Source organism: Manduca sexta, chromosome 12, assembly GCF_014839805.1.
Source record: "Manduca sexta isolate Smith_Timp_Sample1 chromosome 12, JHU_Msex_v1.0, whole genome shotgun sequence".
Classification (NCBI taxonomy): domain Eukaryota; kingdom Metazoa; phylum Arthropoda; class Insecta; order Lepidoptera; family Sphingidae; genus Manduca; species Manduca sexta.
Window position 1 is genome coordinate 12753766 of NC_051126.1, and position 19607 is coordinate 12773372.

General features: G+C 37.1%; 1 protein-coding gene across 1 annotated transcript in view; it reads left to right on the forward strand.

Moving 5' to 3' along the window:
• LOC115452130 overlaps nt 1–19607 on the forward strand; it is a 318239-nt gene that overhangs the window by 248099 nt on the left and 50533 nt on the right. The gene's annotated exons all lie outside the window — the stretch shown is intronic.

A 19607-nucleotide genomic window follows, 5' to 3' on the forward strand; every position in this document is an offset into this window, starting at 1 on the left:
TTGCTAGAACATTCAAAGAGTAAACGTAGGTTATGATGTTTTAACCACAAAACTCGGAACAGTTTGTATTTAATATAAAGTCTTCGCTCTTAACTATCAGTCACAGAGAAAGGCAGTCGAAATAAATGTATACAATACGACTGGAATAAAAAAATATAACTCGACTTATTCTGAGATCGACGAAAAGAATTACTCTCATTTCTTTTCTATTGAAGTTCCAGCGTATTTGCGCGAATTGCCTAATGACCGTATTTACTTACGATAATATTGTGAACTCAATATCGCCTTAACTTTTTTGGGTTCCGTACCTCAAAACCGTTAGAGGATCATTATTTATTCATCTGTCTGTCGATTCCCTTTTTCTCGGAAACGCGTAGGGCTATCAAGTTTGAAATTTTATATCAAATAGGGACTACAGTCTCTTTTCAGCTATGAAGACAAGGAAATCAAAACCTATTAGGTGCTTCCCGTTGATCTAGAACAGGGATGGCGAACCTTTAGTGGTTAACGTACCATTATTTATAAAAAAATAGCCTATAACGTGGCTCGGTTTTATCTATTCGATTGCCCCCTTTTTTATGACCGAACTATGTCTTTGCTTTTTTTTATTGTGGCTTGGCAAAGTGGCTTCACTGTACCTGACGTTAAGCGAAATGAAGTTAAAGGGAGATACAATATATTCAATAAGCGGCGATAGCCTAGTTGGGTGTGGAACGGACTGCCGAGGCGAATGTCCGCAGGTTCAAATCCCAAGGGCACACACCTCTGACTTTTCTAAAAAAAAAAAATCATGTGTGTATTCTTTGTGAATTTATCGTTCGCTTTAACGGTGAAGGAAAACATCGTGAGGAAACCTGCACATCTGAGAAGTTCTCTATAGGAATTTCGAAGGTGTGTGAAGTCTACCAATCCGCACTAGGCCAGCGTGGTAGACTAAGGCCTAATCCCCCTCAGTAGTAGAGGAGAGTGTAGCCCCGTGTTCAGCAGTGGGCAAGTATATAATACAGGGCTGATATTATTATTGTTATTACATATTCAATGTTTGGCATATTACTCGCGTGCCCGAATTATTTTGCCATCAATGGCACGCGTGCCATTAGCCGCCATCCCTGATCTAGAATAACCAAGTTTGGCAAGAAGCAATGTCTTACAGCATATGTAAAGGAAAAAAAAATGAAAACCGTAAATATGTATTTCAATAACAGAAGTAAATTTGCTATTATAAACTTATTATTTGCGGTTGCTATAAACGTGTGTATGGAACGAACATCAAATTTAAGTGTGTCAAGTGTGAACTTACATATATTCTTAGATACCTTATCTACAAGTTTGTACGGAACCACCGCTGCACGAGTCCAACTCACACTTGTCCGGTTTTTTGTAAATGCTTACCGACTTTCTAAAAAAGTTAGAATTATGGATTCTAGGAAAATATTATTTGTGTCTAAAGTATCAAGACGACAGAGGGTGGGACTTTCGGTTTCTAGGAGCGTTGATGTGATAAGTTAAATCACTATAGTTAGCTGGTTCTTGCTCGCGGCTTTGTCTGCGCGAGTTTTTATGTCAGCAGCGACAAGTGAGCGAGACAGATATACGGGGAATAGGAAGAAAGCCTGATGCCCCGCCACGCTGCTTGCCGTGCCGCTTGCAGCTAGCTCGTTTTCGTGGTGTCGCCCTAAATATTCGGGACTATTATGAAAGTTACGTCTTCTATTACATGTATTATTGTCTTACGATATAAGGGCCACATTATTGTATCCAGGATAAATAATGTTAAGAGTAATTGATTTATTAATTTCGCAAAGCTATGGTTGGTCAAAGCACAAATTTACTCGATCAGCTGTAAGTTAAAACCGGCCTTGCCTCTTAATAAGGTTTAAACTAGGAAACCGGTGATGTTTTTGACAGCTACTTAAGCAATTCATAAGCACCTCTTAAGGCTAAAACAAGTTTATAAGTAACACTGCTAATGTCTCAGGGTGTCAAGCTCCGTACGAAGTTGTGCTCTAATTTGTAATTTAAAGTTCTAGATGATGTTTCTGGTAAGCAAAAATAAAAATATATTGAGCTGTATACCTAATATCCGTATACAAAAATAAAATGTGAAAGATATATTTTCTGAATATTTGTGTGTTGACATTTCACTTAGTAATGTAGGTGCTTAGAAATGTTATTCTGTTTTATTTTGTAGGTATTATGACTGAAGTTAAGACGACTTCGGCCTCTTTACTTATCTATAGATGTATTTTTTTTGCTATAATATAAAATAACAGCTCTCAATTTATAACAACGACACTAATGAGGCAATAAATTTCAATTTCCAAATTATATTATTAGGCATAATAACATGTTATAATGATGAGTATGATGCTCATACTGAGCAGAAAACCCCATCAATTTCCCGACCAGGAACTCGAACGCGGGACTTCAGAGCGGTGGTCGCTCGCAATACAACTATACCAAGGCACACTAGACAGCTCGGCAGTAATCCCTTACCAGCAAGTGATGCAGTTGCCTCTTGTGCTATAAATGTATTCTTTTCATCGAAGATAGCATAGCCTTTATACAAGATTGATGGGTTCCTAACTCTATCGTTTCCTGCAAGCGTCTCCGAACACATCCAGCGATGAAATTGTCGGCCGTTGGAAAATGTCGTTATGGATAATATGTATGGCATTACCATATAAAATACTTTTTAACGCAGAATACTGAGGTGCCGGCGCCGTTAATATTATATTTTTTTATGTTCAAAACATGAGCGTGCATTTCAATACGTGTACAGTTTTCTATGGTAGAATTATATATTATGTACCTACAGTTATTTTGTAAACAAAAATCTGCCTAATAGTTCAGGCTATGGGAGGGTATGATTATAGTCAGTCTCGTAAAAGTAATATACAGAACTATAAAGTTCTATAAAGAAAAATACACTCAATGTAAGAGTTATATAAAAGCGTATACATTCAAATTTCAATTTTAGTACCCGTTAACTCGTGCCCCTAACTAAGAATACCGTATTAATATGTAATATTTACATAGTCTACATTAATACGGTCATAGTAATAGTTGTTGAGATATTACATAATGTTATTACACAATTTACGGAATTACATGAAATACAATAGATTTTATAGTAGAAAAGTAAACTTGGGTATGAAACCACAGCAAATCATTGTGACAGTGAATGAAAACTAACAGTCTACGCACAATACGTTTTTTAAGAGTCGACACACGCTTCAAAGGAACTTGAAATGTGCAGTAGATGTGATGTACCGCCATTTCAATAAACGATCCAATCGCTTTTCCGATCTTTTTTTATGGCTTTGAATGACAAGACGAGCTTGTCGTTCGCCTGATGCTCAGCGTTACGACCGCCAATAAACAGTAGAAACACCATCCAACACCTTGAATTACAAAGTATTGTTTGGTATTCCACTGCGCTCGCCATCCCGAGACATGTGTTGTTACGTCTTATTATGTCCAGTAGTTACACTGGCTGCAATGTGCAACGACACAACAATGACAATGAGCAACGTTGCAACAATGAACTATCTCAAAAATGGACCAATAAGTATATTTTTTGACATGCTTACAAATGAGTTATTTTGATTAGTTCATTCCTGAATCGGATTGAATATTGAGATTGGGATCGTTTATTGTCAACGGCTTGTAGTGACAATGATGTCCTTTTACACACAAATGCGCGCGCTGTAAATGCGCAGAGAGCGCGTCGACGGCGCGTCTAACATACGCTGTGTGCATTGGCCCTTAGTGTATAATATGGGCAAAATTATAATTTTAGTACTATATTTATATGTAACTAATATGTTCATCATTTAATATAATGTTTTCCTGTTTGATTGGCATCCGGAAACTATGTGAGCGATAAAGTTAGTACGATAACAATATACCAGTTGTAAAAAAATAGGACGAATTAATTTACGCTGAAATTTAAAATTGTCAATTATCAAGTATTATATCTTCATAAGGATATCATAAATTCCAATTCTGGACATTTATATGCAACTCGTACTAGTTGGCTTACTAGGAATCGAACTTACACGGTTCCACATGGCTTAGCTAACCTATAGCTAGATGCAGTATTGTGAAACGATGCGTGGGAGAGCACGTGGATGTAGCGACGTGATCATTTGTACATTGTCATGATTACGCGACACGCGGCCGGCAATCAGCGTAGCTTGATTGTCGCAGTTTGTCCGTTATGACGTCACGTATGATACTGTTTAATGAAATATCTGTACAGTGATAGATCTATTTTTAGTACCTAAGGGTCTGAGGTGCAACTCAGTATCGTACTGAAGTGCGATATCAGTTGAGAGGCTGTCAAATTAAAGCCAGAATGTTAAGCTCATCGCTATTTAATAAACAGATATCAACATCTCAAATGATATCTTAAGTTACAGCATGACAGATTTGAGTAATGAGTTTTGTTTATTAAACAAAACGGACTCAGCTTAGAACTTAAGATTTGTTTATGAAATACGTTAAATGTGTACTTGAGATCCTACTCAAAGTTGAGATTGATTTATTAATACGGTCTTATGTATCGTGAACACGTGTCTGAACATGTAGACAAAGGTGAACGTAGCTAATTTGTATTCTTGGCTGGATAGCGACTGCCAGAAATATACCATATAAAAAAACAAAAAACATCATGATAGCAGCTCGTGCTGATGAGCAGCATTCCCGGTTTGTTAACTTTTTTTATACGGGTCCGGGAAAGTGACCCCACTACACCTGATGGTAAGTGGAGTTAGTTCCAATAGAATATCGACTGACGAGAGATGATTACCCCGGGACAGTCGACACAATTATACCGGATATACACAGGCTAATCCCGGAACGCGACACACTTACGTGGGTCATTATGGCGGGTTTTAACATCTTGCGTTCCGTGGTCGCTATCTGGGCAGATATAAATTAAATCGTACCACCAGCGCTAATAAAGTATATACTAACAATAGTTGAGCTAACTTACAGTAGCCGATATTTCATTATGACCATATTTACAATATATACCATAAAGTACAGTTAAGATAATGAAAGCTGGTAACAAACATCAAACCGGAGATCAAGATACTAAAATTAGACGTAAATCAATTCTGTTTTAACATTATCATTTATGCAAGTCCACTATTGAATATAGGTCTGATAACCTGAACTGAGCCCAAACCAGCAACCCATCCAACTGTTGCCAGCCAATTTGCGCGTATCGTCGGTGTGCCCGCTGACCTACATACGGCGGCGGGTCGCGAAATATTATTAAAACGATTTCACCAATTATACACATACACTCACACCCTTTATTGCCGAAGGGGCACGCAGAGGTGCAAATAGTGCACCGACTATCCGCCGTGTGTATACTGAGACTGAGTAGAAAAATCCAATAACATTTTGCCCGTCCCTCTGCAATCGTACTATAATACAACTGCTTTACCGGAAGCAAAGTGACATTGTGTTCTGTTTGAAATACAAAGTGGTCATTGCTAAACATTATGAGACAGGAGACTACAATTAATGTCTTGGATTGAGCTGTACTACGTATATTGCTTGGATGTAGTAGTATGCAGGTATGTATATATATTGTCAAAACCCTGATATTATTTCACTATTCATATTATAATTAAACGATAGATTGTCATTGGAATTCATTTCTTACAATTTAACGGCCTGGTTCTAGTGTCATTGTAATATCACGACTTTGACAATATACCTGCGACATATATAGAACTAGCATCGGAACCAATTTCTAATCGCTGGCCATTCTGGAAAGTTTTGTGTCTTTTCCAATTAAACAACATAAAACATTCAAATATGACCTAGAAAGACGTGCCCTGGATGGACGTGTATATTTGACGATCCTGCCGCCTCCAGCGACTCGGGCTCAGAGCTGTCCTTTAGCTAATTGCCTCCACTCTGTTTCTGCCGCGGGCAAGCACTCGTACACAATGTTCGGAAATTGTCTAAAAGCCAGCTAACGGATGCATTGCATGTCTTCAATGCTGTTCCAAATGTCTACTATATTGGGTGCAACTGTTAAAGAATTTGATGTAATTCGATATAGCTTGATAGCTATTGAACCGAAAGAGCTGATAATTTAACTTTACGGATTCCGTTGTTATCTAAAAATAATCAACAGGAAATATACAGCGGTAGAAACAAAGTAATGAGTATAAATATCAAATTAAAAACGTAAAATGCAAAATCTCGACGAACCGGAATAAATATTGTCCATATTTTTGTATCTTTACGGTTACGAGGTGTCGCAGTAAATACAGCTTTATGCATCACATAAAGGACATAGAATTCATTGAAATTTGTTGATTATATGTACTAAAATGTTAGTGGTTACCAAAGCAGCTTTTGTTCATTGGCTGCCATGGCCGTTACCATCAAACGAAATACGTCTCATTACTCACTTGTATCAAGAAAACTGAAACACTATCATTTTATGGCATACCCATAGAACACTTTATGCATGTCGTCATTAAAATAATACCACAAGGATAATGCTGAATCCAAGGGTGTACCAACCGCGGGACCCCAATAAAACGGTGGCAAGGACCAAGTTAAATCGTCCGCGCTTTGTGTGCATCATAAACGTAATAATGGCTCAGACGCGGTGGTATCGCTTTTATTGCAACTGTTTTGGCTGTATACAGATAACTTTGTAGCGTGTGAGAGTTTGGGATTATTTCTATATTGAAATTTATTGTGAGTGAGCTTTGAAAGTTGGTGTTTTTAATGAAAAACAACGAATGGTGTTAATGAAAGCAATAAAAAGAAGACGTACTGCTGCATTATGCTGAGGTGATCATGTGGGGATCATAGTTAAGTAATTGTGTTCAAATGCACCTTTGTTTTATGCTCGGAAAGTTTTCCAAATTTCCTAACCTCCATTATTTGATTAATTGTAAATAAAATATTTTTCAAAAATCTGACAAAGTTTTGGTGTTCTACGATCAAAAAAACTGAACACATCCGTCGTTGCATTTTGGTGTTTTGTGTCAAGAGTAGAAACTCCGCTCTAATATTTAGAAATATCCTCGAAAAAAACTAAAAACTTTTTGTTCTTTCGCTACATACTAAATAAGAGACGTCTACGTTGCGTAAATACTTGATGTGCTCTTAAAAGATTGGAATGACGCCGTCGGTTCAAGGAGCTATTGCGTGAATCGCTTTCGATGTTCGGCATTCTTTACTATATTAACGTTTTGTCGCAACGTTATCCAATCTGTTAACATGGAGTCATTTGTTAGGGAAAGTAATTTAATTCTTAAATGACATTTATCTGCCTCTATATTTTATATTTTGTTGTTTTTTTCTCGATCCTAATTTTTTTTTCTCGACTTACAAATATGATCCTAGAGGTCTAATCCAATAAATCAATAAGTTTACTAAGCCTCTTTATGATTACGTTACAAAGGTTAAACCGTTTGTCTTCAAGTTGGCTGAATTTGCGGTCAGACAGATTCTCAAACCATTGGGCAGTCTATTAATAGAATTTGCTGGGGTTCAAATACGATGGAAGGATTAACATTCTGTGCAAATAACCTAATCTAGCTAATCATGGCCGCTTTTTGTTTGAAGATGCCGGCGAACGTGCAATTGGGTCATTTGTAAGAATTGTTACGTCGCCCTCTATTAAGAAAAGGACGAGGAAATGTGGAGTTATGATTTTTTAAAAACTCCAACGATCTTCATATTTATAGGGTTTTTTTATTTCAAATGTAACTCTCATCGGATTTCCCCGTTTTCTGTCTGTCAAGACCCTTTTTCTCTGGAACGCGTAGAGGTATCAAGCTGAATATATCAAATACTCGGGACTATGCTCACTTTTAACAGTGAAAAAAAGCTATTATAGTTTATGTCGCATATTTTGTGATTTCAGAAGGGAATGAAAACCGTAAATATGTACTTTAATAACGAAAAACCCTTTTTGTATGGAACCCTTAGTGCAACTCGTACTTGTCCGGTTTTTTTAAATGTCCCTACCATTGACAGGCCGGACCAAACCGTCTTATTCAATCAATGTCTTGAATGAATTCTTAAGGCGCTCTAACCCTTGATTTCAGTGACTATATCTCATTAACTCAATTGCAACAGCAAATTTTGCTCGTAGTAGTACCGGTCGATTTATGTCAGTCGTTCTGAATAAAATCCACGTGAAATTGATAACCTCCTCCTTTTTTTTGAAGTCGGTTAAAAAACAAAGCAAACTAGTGCAGCACTACCATTTTAAAGCCGGGCTTTAAATCTACATTACGCCAGGTTCAAATGTACATTATACCAGCGCAGCTTGTAACAATCTACATGTTATTAACCAGCCCACAAGCAACACTTTACGGCATAATAAGGTAAACGGGACGGAGTGGTTGTGCTGAAAGACGATATGAGGAAGCGAAGTTAGAATACATACTAATAAATTATGGAATGGTCAGTACGATAGTGTTATTTAAGACGAAACTGCAGGTAAAGAGTGGTCTTTTAAGTGTTATTTTTGATGTTAAGACGATACTAATAATTAATAGTAATATTAGTCCTGTATTATATACTGTCCCACTGTTGGGCACGGGCCTCCTATACTAATGAGAGGGTTAGGCCTTAGTCCACTACGCTGGCCTAGTGCGAATTGGTAGACTTCACACACCCTCGAAATTCCTATAGAGAACCTCTCAGATATGGAGGTTTCCTCGCGATGTCTTCCTTCACCGTTTAAGCAAGCTATAATTCACAAAGAATACATACATAATATTTAGAAGTCAGAGGTGTGTGCCCTTGGGTTTCGAACCTGCGGACATTCGTCTCAGCAGTCCGTTCCACAACCAACTAAGCTATCGCCGCTTTTTAAGACTGTTACTCTGACGAAACTGTAGGTAAAGAATAGAGACGATTGTAAAAAGTCGATAGGCTTTTTAGTATCTACTTTAAATTGTAATGTGGTGACGGAATATTTATGAAAGGGACGTGGACTTAAAAAGGCAAGTGTATAAAATCGGAATCTCATTATCTACAAAGTGTATGTAAAAAGTTTTTAGTAAAGTAAGTTAATTGGTAGGTACTATAGGAAGGGCTTGATCTTTAGCAGTAATAGGATTGATAGGCATTCGACTAAAATTATTCAGAAAACTGAATAATAGTCAAAACATATTTTAAATAAAGAATGATTTTTTAAGTAGATTTGTTAAAGAACAAAACCATCTATGTTTGTCAAGTTCGTATCCATTTTCAGCATAGACACTCAGTCCAAAGCGGGATATCACCACACATTTGCAAAGGGCTAAATAAATATGTGGCTTTTGAAACGTTAACGTTTTCCTTAACGTGCGCGTTTGATGTTGCCGTTTTGTTTTGCAAATCGACTCGCGTCGAGCCCGCGTACAGCATCCATTTAAACTTTACTCATTTTTATATTTATGTTATTCATATTTTATAGTGGCTCGGCGAAGTGGCTGCGCAAGTTGATGGTAATTTAGTATTCGACGACGGACTTGCGGGTACTTAGATTTTATTATGAGCTAGTACTGCTTTGGTATGTATATGTGTACTTGACAAATGATGCACGGTCGTGCAGTTTGATAGTGGTAAGTTTTGGGGTAAGAAAGTCGGTAGTGGCCTTAGCCACACGATGCTTACTTCAATCTTTACTGATTTCGTTCCTTTGTACATGGTGTGCATTTAATTTGCATTTTAACAAATGCTATTTCGATCCAGTAGTTTTTGATTAATATTCCGTTCTTTAGCATCCTTACCCTTATCTTTGTCATTATGATAGGTGAGAACACCAAAAAGACCTTGAATAAAGCTGAAAGTACTTTATTACACTAAAATGTCTGTGAACTCAAGACCTCGGTAATTTCATTGGCTTCAACGTCGCTCCAACGAACACAACAACGCTCGCACGAAATATGCCGAGCTGTATCTAGGTTTACGTACACACACCTATCTACTATATTATATGGCTGTCCATATAATTCTACGTTGTATAAATAAATAACCTCCCCTCCATAATGGTGTGGGTATTAAGTGTTTGTCTAGCACACGGGAATCGCACTCGCGCTTAGAGTGGGTTCGATGAGTGTCATCAGTGAGGCACTTGGGCACTCCCGGAGGGCAACAGTGCCTCTCAGACGAACCCGCGCGGGATTTTCATGTGTTTTATTACGTGATAGTTGATCGACATCCCCAGATTATAAAGGTGTTTCTGTAATTGCACGTTGACTTTTAAGGGTTGATGGTGTTGAATCTAATTGGTTTAAGTGGCTTTTATTATATGGTATACATTTTCTGGGATGAGGGATATCTTCTTAGTATGGAGCAATGGAAAATAAGTTATTGTAAGTCTTAAATGGATGTGGTTGCAGCCCTAATGATAGATTTAATCAATGAGACGATACAAAGCGACAAACGTTAAGTTTTCTATGAATAGTTTTTAAAACCTTCGATTCAGTTAGTCGGTAAAGCTTTTCGTCAAGCGGCAGGATGACTTCCAGACTCTAGGTAACTTGGCAATGCCCGAACTAAAATCCAAAGACAAACGCCTGGTATGGCCATTATATTGTCTTTGGTTGTCTGTTTTGGACATTTCTACAGCCTTTGGAAGTTCACTGTTGAACATAGGCCTTCCGTAAAAATTACTAGACCAACCTGTTAGAAACGACCTCCATCCATTCCTGCGACGTTTACTCCCGAGTCACGCCCCATGATATCTTCTTTCTCTTTCTGAAATGTCCTTAACAGAACCACTATTTCGTTCTGAGACTATTTCTTTGATACCTGAAACTGTATATCATGATATGTTTCTTTTCTTATAATACTGTATTGTTCAAAATGTCTTTAAGCCAGTGAGAATTTTCGCTAATAAAAGAGAATTTATTCTGTACGATATTCAGACTAAAATCCCATTAACGATTCCAATGATCCAGCCTTAGCTATATCGAATTAATACTGCGCCAATCGTAAATTCGAAATTCGATACATTTGAATATCGTTAAACCAAATAAATATTACAATCGAAATAGCTTACCGAATGTACGTTGACAGAATAATCCATGAATGCATTGTGATAACGTCCATTCATAACGAAAATGAGGGTATTGACTATATTCAGGTACAATACAGGTTTCAGTTGAAATGTGAACAATTGGTTATTTTTGATATTATATATACAGTATTTGATGTGTATCCATATTAAAAAATGTAGGTATGTCTACGTAAAACGGCTACGATGATTTTCATGTTTTAAGTAAGGTATCTGCAAGTATGATTGTGTTCCAGTTTGAAGGACTGTGTAGGAATTATTGGGTTTTATAACGGTATTTAATAACTCCGAGCTGCAAATAAAATGTAATACGCAGTGCTCTGTAATTTGTATTTCTTTTAGCAACAGCCATATTTATTAAGCGCCATCAAAAAGGGAGGTGTCAATTCGACGTATTTTTTATGTGTGTTACCTCATTTAATTACCGATTTGAAAAAACATTTTATTTGAAAGTATATACTCCCAGATTAGTCCAATAGAAATATTTTTAAAATCGGTTCAGTAGTTTTTTAAAGTAGGTTTTTAAATCGAAATAAGTGAAATACGTATGTCGTCCAAGTAAACGAAAATGTTAATTTGTAATTTTATAATTCAAAGTGTTGGATGGTGTTTTACCGTTTATGGGCGGTCGTATCGCTTACTATCAGGCGAACGGCAAGCTCGTCTTGTCATTCAAAGCAAAAACAAAAAAAAATATATCACTTTTTCAGTGGAGTTCTTGTGGATTTTTTTTTTTGGTATGAAACTTATGCATATTGTCTTTAAACTACAGCAGGATGAACAAATAGTAGAAGAAGAAAATATGTTAAAACAATTGGACCTTAATTTCTCCGCTCACGCTATATTTTAGTTTAAAACCTCGCAGTATTGAGAGCAAACTGCGGTGGCACACGGAAGCTGTTTAAAGTAACAGATAAATTTTATATCAGCTGTAACCCGCGCTTCTAGACGGCAGCGGCTCCATTATTAATCGAGCGACAATATGCCAACCTAAGTTTTGCGGCTGCGAAATTTGTACTTAATATAGATCGTCACGATTTAGGGCCTTTTTAGCAATAATTGTACGAGCAGGCATCTATAAACTGCTGTGTGTTGGTTTTAAAGGTATAGAGATTAGGTGTGGCTGGAGTTTTTGCTTTTCTCACAATACGAAACGCAACAGCAAATTGGTACAATTTTATTAGGCTGATCCCGGAATGCTACACTTACGTGGACCACTATGGTGGGATGCAAAATATATATGTTACCATCAACGAACTTTATGGGCTGTCTTGATGCCTACTATCGATTAAATTAATGCTACTTTTGTTATACGATGTTTTAACATTGTGTTCTGCCATTATTTTGTATTCATAACATTTTAAGTATATTAGAAACTCTGTGATAAGAAAAACATATAAAATACATCCCATAAAACCGATTAGGAATTCAAATTGGCCCCACCAAAGTAGATTCGCACGAAGAACTTCGTTTAAAAAGATATAATGCGGAATAAAAGTTGTAAAATATAAAGTTTCTTAACTCTTTGATGTATTGCCTAACCGCTCCTCATTACGTACAATTTTGTATTTTTATAGTGAAGTAAAAGTACTTCCATGGCTTTTAAATCGCCCTTGAACGGTTTTACCTCACCATATTATTTTTAAAAGGGAAATTATATAAGGGTTATTTTACGGATTTGCACTAATCTACTCGAGTGACATTTTGGTGTTCAAACACGTTTAGTTAAATTACTATATACACGACCTAAATACTTACGCATTCCGAATTAGGCTTTAGAGTATAAACTATAAGTGCTGTATATTTATTCTATTAATAGGTAGGTACGGGTATCTACTACGATTAAGAGGATTCCCATTTGAACAACTATTGGATTACCATTTAAGCACCATCGACATTTACATTCTTATTAAGTATTGGAACACGAGAGAGTTTGAATCTTTACAACGAAGTATGATAATAGAAATGAATATACACCTAACTTTGAAAAATGTAATGAATAAAGAAATGTGTTCGGGACCAAAGAAATGATTCCCACTCTCCAGTCAATAGTAGCTGCTAGATTTTTGTTTATACTAGAGTGTGTTCGCGACCCACCTTGCGTGGAAAATTATTCGGGATAAAATTCCCGCTATGTTTTTCCCGGGATAAAAAGTAGCTTAAACCCTTCCCAGGGTCTCTAACTATCTCCATACGAAATATCATCGAAATTGGTTCAGTGATTTAGTCCTGAAAGTGTAACAGATAGAATTACTATCGCATTTATAAGTATGGAAGTATAGATTTTTTGTACGTACACGGGTAGTTACCCAATGGCATCTGGTGGTATGGAAAGTGGTTTCCAGATACGAGTATTGACTAGAGATCTCTCGCTAGTCACCACAAAAAGGTTCGTAAAATAGACATCCCTGCGCATATATTACTTGTAGCATTTTAATCTACATTACTATGCGATAACGACCAGTCCAATCAAATTACATTCAGTTTTTACCTCAAGTGCCGCGCGATCTGTATACATTCAAGTGTATTATGCATATACTAAGCCGAGCCCAGATTTCAATTTATTACAACACCGCATGCGCATGTTGAATATGTCGGACAAGAACTCTATTGTTAGCTAGGTGGCGTTTTGTAATTTAACTAAAATCCATCTAAGTTCCAGGTGGACCTTCACCAATGACATTATAAACATGAAAACATTACTCATATGTTCATATTGTAAAATATAAGATAGCACTACTCACGTCATCTTATATTGCCTTCATTGTTCTTTAAACTTAGATAGCGTTAAGATGCTTAACCTCAAAATAACAAAGCAGTATTATCTATTCGTAAGTCCTACGACCTAATAATCCCCAGTCACAGTAAAAGTTGGCTGTCAGGCAATAGTTTTTCAATTCGATTTGACCGTCTGTGAAGTTTACTAAGCAAACATTATTATGAAGGCCGTAAGAAACCGCAGAGGAGGCCTTCCAAGAGAACGGATATTGCCATCTCCGGACAATCACGAAAGCGAAAAGGAATGTTTTTATAATAAAAAGACATAGAAAATGTGGAACATTAAATAAGTTGGTGGATTTTTTATACGGTTTGGTTTGTTCTTTATTTGAAAATATAAGGATGCGGATATCTGTTGGTAATGAGGGTAAGAAAGCGGTTACATTCCTAAAAACATATATGTGTGTCGCGTTCCAAGATCAGCCTATGAACATCCAGTATTAAACAGGTCGAAATAATTGTCGATGGGCGAGAGGCAATCTCTTTTCAATCGACGCTATATGGACCCTATTCCACTTACCTTTAGGTGTAGAAGGTGTAGAACACATACGCCTTTTATCCCTGAAGGGGTAGGCAGAGGCGTAATTAGTGCAACCATTTTCAGTCCTATGATGTGATAGGAGGCGAGCCTATTGCCATATCGACACAAACTCCAGACTCTGGGCTGATACGTAATAAAACCTTATCACTGCTCGACATTTACAATATAATGTTATTTATAAACACTATCACATCTTAGGACGGAACATACATCAAAAAAAGATATTGCCTTGGTTGCACCCCTGCTAACTTCTTCGGTCATATAGGTGTGAAGTGCATTTGCTTGTTTACTTTGAAAAAAAAAAAAGAAAACTTGGTCTTGAAGGCCACGGAAAGTAACATGTAAGCGTAATGTATGTCGATCTTATTTCTAGAACAAATGGTAATAACTTTGTAAACGAATCGTAAATCATAAAATGTAGGGTTGTCACTCAAATGCCATTAGTTGTGTTTATCCGACTACATTAGTTTCACATTGTACCTGTGTTTTAACTGAATATCGGTATTGTAATGCTTACTGGTTACTATGTAATGATAGTTAATTTGTAGGGTGAAAACTAAATGTATTCAGATGAATATAGATATATTATTTATAAATATATTGTCGGTATAAGTTTATTTTGGTTTAAGATCTTTTATTTACTCATAAAGAATTACACAAATTCACTCGCTGATAAGTTTCTAATTAATAAATAATTAGAATGCAATAATAACTATAAAATATAAATAACTGCAATAATTAGAATTTGTATAAGTTTTATGTCATTTCTTTTTGTCCTTTAGTCATTATTGTTATCTTTTAGTTAAAATTGTTATTGTTGTTTCCAACAATAAACGTCTTTCTTTCTTCTTTTATTGATATGCTTTTAAGACAGCAAGATAAAATATCATCCTTTCTCACCGCGACATGAAATTTTGTAAACACTTCTCATGTCTGTTAATCTTGATGAATTCAAGATTTTAATCAACCATCTAAAACATTACTGTCATTCGTTCTCTCTCTCTCTCTTTCGCTATACGGGTGAAAACTTCTTAAAACAGCCATCAACGGAGGCGCAGAAGCCACTGACTTGAAAGCCGTACCGAATAGTTCGCAAGCGAAAAGATTCGCATAGTTTTGCGGTATTTAATTAGTGTCTCGGAATACGAATTAAACTGCGCGGTAGAGGTGGCATTTATGTAATTTGTTGACGAGGAGGTGCTGTCTGTTCAACCTCTCCTGTAGAGTCTCACAAATTTATTTCCACCCACACAGAAGCGGGGAGACAGAGTGTGGGATGTCAGGTAAAAATCAGAGTGTATATTTGAACACATTTGGCCGCCAAAAACTAAAGTTCTTGGGATAAAAAGTAGCTAGGATTAAAAGACAATAAGGATTTCTATTAGTGAAAGAATTTTCGGAATCTAATCAGTATTTTGGATATTAATTATACCATATAGGTATACGTTTTTGAATATGTGATATTTTCGTCCTATACAAAGGTTTCTGGATATTTCTTTTTCAATAAGTTTCGACATTACGGTGCCCACGCTGTAATTTTACAAGGTGTATTGTGTAAGGTGTATTAATAGATGCCATGCAGCACTTAAAGATCTGGTTCATATGGCTTCTATTTTATGGCCCAGTTTGACTTTTTTTCATATTGCTGCTTGAATGACGTGACGAGCTTGTCGTTCGCCTGATGGTAAGCGCGATACGACCGTCCATAACAGTGGACACACCATCTAACACCTTAAATTACAAAGTATGGTTTGGTATTCCACTGCGCTCGCCAGCCTGAGACTTATCTTAAGTCTCATTATGTTCAGTAGTTACACTGGCTACAATGCCCTTTGAACTGAAACACAAGAGTGACTACACATTGTTGCTTGACGGCCGAAATAGAGATTGCGGTGGTACCCACCCAGGTGGACTCTCACATATGAGAGACCTACCAACAGTAATCCCTGAATCAATCGAACGATGAGCTGGATTGACATTAAGTATAAACAGACGTACATCCTCATCTCGAAAGTTGTTAATAAGTCTGTATCGGCCACTATTGATAAAATAACACTGTACCGCCACCGTTCATAGTATTACCAAAACTTCACCGGGCGAACTTCGCCCCGCAATAACATTTTGTAAACTCATTTCGTCACATCCACGAATAACAGTTTTATAGTTCGATGCACGGTGGCTTTTAATGAATATTGCTTCCGCGTACTTTGGCTTTATTAGTTTTGTTAAGCATTTTGAGTGCCGTTTTTGGTTGTTTTTGGAAATATGTTTCGGCATACAGATGTAATCTGTGATTAAAGGTAAATGTGTACATTGGCATCACACTTTATAAGAAATGTGGCGGTACAATTAGTATATTCACCGAAATCTCGTCAACATCACTAGAACTACAAGAAGAAAACTGACAATTAGGAATATTGTATATACCACCCCCGAATAGAAAGTATGAGAAGGGCCACGGCCGGGCAGGCGCAACATCTACCTGACTGGAAATCTTCCCCTTCCATAGATGAACGCAACCATCTGTTTCTCTACAGTGGTAACTACCTATAAAACGCCACTACGGAACTATATTGATCTTTCAAGCTCATGGCGGCTGTAGGGGTGAATAGTTGTGGCTTTTAATGATTTACTGTCCAATTACGGTACCTACTTAGAGCAATAAGAATACAAAATTACATAGGCCACTTTACATCCGACACGATTATCAGTCCGATAAAATCGGTACGATCTAACGTTGACTGGCACCAACAGAGAGCCAATCTCGCGCGTGATATAGAAATCGGTTTATTGATTTGGTAGGTCTGCGCGGTTCAACACGTGTTTGTGGTAATACGAGATGTCTGTAACGTGGTCTACACAAAAGGTAAACAAACAAGGGTATTGTTTTCGTTTATACACCATTACCTATTGTTTTCGCTTATCATTCACCTGTCCTTATTCCTTTACCTATTCTAGTGTGGTATTTTCATTTTGCAGAAAAGATTCCGTTTGTTTTAATATCGACAACTCGCCTGACGTCAATGTCTTTTGGCGATTCCCGGGCAAACCGTGTTAGAATCCTTATAAGTTGTTATCTACTGCTAATAGACCGCGCTACCTATCGCTTAAAAGCCTAAGTCAGTGTGTAGTGAAATATTAGTCCCAAATTTATATTTTATCAATACTTATCGTTATAAGCGGCGATAGCCTAGTTCGTTGTCGAACGGACTGCCGAGACGGATGTCCACATGTTCAAATCCCTAGGGCACACACCCCTGACTTTTCTCAAAAATTATGTGTGTATTCTTTGTGTATTATCGCTTGCTTTAACGGTGAAGGAAAACATCGTGAGGAAACCTGCATACCTGAGAAATTCTCTTCAGGATTTTTCGGGGTGTGTGACGAACTCTACCAATCCGCACTAGGCCAGCGTGGTGGACTAAGGCCTAATCCCTCTCAGTAGTAGAGGAGGCCCGTGCCCAGCAGTGGAACTGTACCTATATATAATACAGGGCAGATATTATATTATTATTATAATATTTATAACAATCAAGAAAATTTCTTGCAATTTTTGCCAGGTAATTCTACGTGTAAATTTTACTTATAGCAATTTGTGATGAGATTTCGTTAGTCCACGGAATCTAATCTTAACCTTGGCTATACTTTGGCTATGGGCGCTGAAGATATTTCATAAGTGCAAATTATAACAGCAGGCGTCGCTCGCATGTGACCGAAATGTAGAATACATCTTGAGTGGTTAAAGTTAACTATTTACGCTGCATTGTAAGCGATATGAAAGGACGAGTTACAACGTATTCTAAAAGCAACAATATGAACAGATGGATACGTCTAAGAGCGGGCCATCTCTACATCGGCAACAAATTCTAGGCTCGGAGCAGTATTCATACCACACACGCAATAATTTTACCCCAGCGTGGCATTCGAAAAGTATAATATGGAAATATACTTTTTTTTTAATAACGAATGACGTGGCGAAAAGAAATCTCACCTAATAGTAAGCATAACGAATGCCCAAAATCTATAATAAGAAGCAAATACCATCTAGATCTTTATAACACTAAATTGCGCGCGGCATTCTCAGTCACGCGCAAAGTCCCATTACGCTTAGTAATTAGTTTATCACAATTTTGATATCAAATATTTTCACGTCAAAGATATGTAGAGTTGAGCATCATTCCCATGGGCATTATACGTAGTCCCTTCCGAGGATACAAGCTTTTCTACTTAGCGGGACGCGTCCCCGAGTAGTTGCAGCCGTGTGTGATGAGAATTTTATGTATTTTTTACTTCTTCACTATCAATATTGAACAGGAGAGTTGATGGGCTATTTCGCCAGGAAATGATATTACGGAGTTCGATTCAGGCGAAGTGAGTTTGTTGAGAAGTCAAGAGCAATATATGTGTTGAAGACAATTTTGAAATACGTATGCATTTTTGTAGAATTGCCAGCCACTGTTACTAGGCAGGCTTTTTTATAAGTTGAGTAAAGATTTTTTAGATTCATAGCATCACGGTTTTGTTTCATTTTAGGAGTAGGTGGGTTAACGCAGCCTCATTACGCCAGCTATGTTAATTCCCATGTAATTGAGGGACATTCTGATGCCATTTACCGGACACGGTTGTTCCCCCAGGTATCCCATCCCAACTTTCGCCTCTGCAGTCGCTAAGCTGAGGGATTCCAGTACCAATCGCGGGTGTCCCCCGGTGTAGACTGCAGGGTACACAAAAAACATTTTGTACTGTTGTTGAGATGAGTTTATCTTAAGGTATACAACAGCTGGACTCGCAGGCAAAATGAACATTAAAACTATGCTATTAACAGTCGGAATGTAGTTATCATTGTTTATTGTATTAAAACACAAAATAGAAATAATGTACAGAAGCAACGGTAGCGTACTTCGTTAACCGAGCTTCGTCCAAGGAGCTGGTCTACTTTACTTTTATTTAAGAGATTAATTTTCTTAGGATTATTCTCTTGATACTTGTTTTAAAATAGGAATCATATTTTCATTGTTTATAAGAGCAGCCCCAGAGCTTAGTGCGGAGTTTAATTAACGTATATGAAGATTGCCGGTTTGATTCTTGGGCATACATTAGTCATATAAAGGTAGGCTTTATAGTTTATTAATGCTCGCTTTAGTGGTTAGGAAAATATAAATTGAAGTTTTTTTATTCCAGTGCTACGAGCTGGTATTGGAAATTAGAAGTTGAGTTCGCGACCAG